This window comes from Engraulis encrasicolus, chromosome 20, assembly GCF_034702125.1.
Source record: "Engraulis encrasicolus isolate BLACKSEA-1 chromosome 20, IST_EnEncr_1.0, whole genome shotgun sequence".
In the NCBI taxonomy this organism is placed as follows: Eukaryota; Metazoa; Chordata; class Actinopteri; order Clupeiformes; family Engraulidae; genus Engraulis; species Engraulis encrasicolus.
In genome coordinates, this window is record NC_085876.1 from 17,416,514 (window position 1) to 17,419,013 (window position 2,500).

The 2,500-nt window shown below is 49.0% G+C and overlaps 1 protein-coding gene across 3 annotated transcripts in view; it reads left to right on the forward strand.

The window, feature by feature from the left end:
• Window positions 1-1,177: 1,177 nt before the first annotated feature.
• The window catches only part of LOC134436356 (probable phosphatase phospho1), a 17,199-nt gene continuing 15,876 nt past the window's right edge, over window positions 1,178-2,500 (forward strand). The window contains exons 1-2 of one of the 3 annotated variants that reach the window (XM_063185516.1): window positions 1,178-1,434; window positions 1,998-2,319. The gene's annotated coding sequence lies outside the window, so the exon portion shown is untranslated. The remainder of the gene's footprint in view (window positions 1,435-1,997; window positions 2,320-2,500) is intronic. The other 2 variants (XM_063185517.1, XM_063185515.1) reach the window with 2 other exon arrangements.

Below are 2,500 nucleotides of genomic sequence, written 5' to 3' on the forward strand. Positions count from 1 at the left end.
GGCCTCCTGTGTGTAAGGAGGCCTCCCCACACCTAAAGCGTGCGCACAAGCGCGCACACACAGACACACACACACACACACACATACATGATAGACGCTGCATTAGGCATCAAGGCTGCAGTACTGCTGCTCTCTGGTGGAGAAATAGTGCAATTACACTTTCAGCCACTAACAGGACTAGCAGCCAGAGAAGCCTACACATGACAGCTGTGTGTGTGTGTGTGTGTGTGTGTGTGTGTGTGTGTGTGTGTGTGTGTGTGTGTGTGTGTGTGTGTGTGTGTGTGTGTGTGTGTTTGAGTGGCAACAGCACATGCCTCTTCAGACCTTTGCAAGTATCTCAGCTGCCCCGTGGATCTATTTAAAGGAACAGGAAGGAATGTGTGTGTGCGTGTGTGCGTGCGTGTGTACGTGCAAACGTGTGTGCGTGAGTGTGTGTGTGTGCATGTGTGATTCTATGTTCACTCAGGGTTCCAGGTCCAACTCATTAGATGGTTTAGATTAGTGTTTCTCAACGGGGGCGCTACAGCCCCCCAGGACACGTTGTGGAGCCCCAGGGGTGTCGTTGAGAAGGATAGGCTACAGTTGAGAGGGGGCAGTGCCTAGTAGTTATTGGGGGCATTAGTGGGGTGTTTTCAGGTTTATCATGAGGTCAAGGGGGTGTTGGGAGGCTTAGGATGAGGTCAAGGGGGCGTTTATTCAAAAAAGGTTGAGAGCCACTGGTTCAGATGGTAGAGTGTGTGTCTTCTGATTATCATTAGCATAATGCTACATCTTACTCGGGATTACAAAGTATGGATACTCATCAGGCCTCACTGTCATTAACCTTAATAGACAACAATGTGTGAGTGTGGTTTGATAATGAGTGTTGTGTGCTATCAGCACACTAGACCTCAGTTGAACAGTGGATGCCCCTCACCCCCCCTCCCTTTGCGTCCCCCATTGCAATTAAATGATTATGCCTTATTGCCTTTGTATTCCCATCTCGTCTGCCCAGTGGAGCGGAACATTTAATAAGTTAATCAAATAAATTAATGAGTGAATGAATGAATGAATACGTGATGATCTACATTGTATAGACTAATAGATTAGAATTCGATATTCTTTCTGCCTTGCTCCACCGAGGAAGACGCACGCATGCGCAGGGCAGCTGCAGTCCACCCCGCGACTCCACTGAGGGCTGCTTTAAAGCGCGCAGTGACATCACTGGTGGATTCTGTGACGTCACTAAGCTTGCGTAAAGGGTCGTGAATTCTGACGGCCTTTGCGTCCCCAAATGGTGTTCTGTACTTTTGCTCTCATGCCCTACGGCTCCCGCTAGAACTCCACAGTGTTCCACGTTCCAGGGCGCGTGCATGGAGTTCAGAGGGGAGCAGGACACCTCGCCACCACCGAGGGAGACCATCGGCCCCTCCTGAAGCGACACACACGCGCGCGGTGAGCTGCAATGTCACACACACACACACACACACAGAAAGCCGGTGAGCCGCTATCCATCTAGTTTGATCGCTGCACCTTTCTGCATCACACACACACAAACACACACACACACCACCGATATTCTCTGTCCCATTCCAGACTCTCGTGTTTTGTGTCGTCAATAAGGCACCGATTGTGGGCGACATTCCATTGGAGTCGTTTTTAAATGACATTGGAATATAGCAGACTACCCGTAGAATGTAATGAAATAGCCGTTATGCCGTCATATATGAAATGCCGTTAGATCCGTCTTGGAGCAAATGGCCGTTTGACTTGGCGGCGCGCGACATGAGACGCTAAGCTGGTAACCGGGACTAGTTTGTAAATAAAGCGGTAAATAGCGCGTGTGTAGCCTATGGACTAGCCTACTCGATAACTGAATCGGAACAGACCGGTAGAGTGACGGTTAGGCTCTTGTTGGATCCGGGAACTAACTAACGGAGAGGGTTTGCGCTCATGGATGATGAATATTATGCAGTTTGGGTTGCACCCCCACCCCTCTCTCTCTCCCTCTCTCCCAGGACAGATTATCAGATCAAGCTGCTCTCACGCGCACAGCCGTGTAGTGCTTTTCTTGCCTTCTGAAATTACAGCAGTCAGTCGCCACGTGACCCCACAAGCACCCACTGGCAGATGTCTGAAACTCGATCCTCTGGAAACTGCACGCTCACGAACCGGCCCGTTACTGTTACTAAACACCAAAGCCATATCAGCAATGCCCCTTCGCGTGCAGATAACCGCGCCCACGAGGGCGAGACTTGACTGACAGAACAACGTCGAACACTCTGACGTCATTGAAGAGCATGAGATGCTGTGGACACCTCAATTGGCTTTCAAATATCTGTAGGTATTCTTTCTGCGTTTATGGAGGTATATGTCGTTGTTTGTTTGTTTGATTCATATTGCATTTGTATCAGACTCTTTTTTCAATAAATAATAAAAAAAAAAAACACCTCAATTGGCTGCACAGGCCACGCTCTCTATAACAGTCAACCACAGCTGAAGTGAAGTGTGGATATTATGA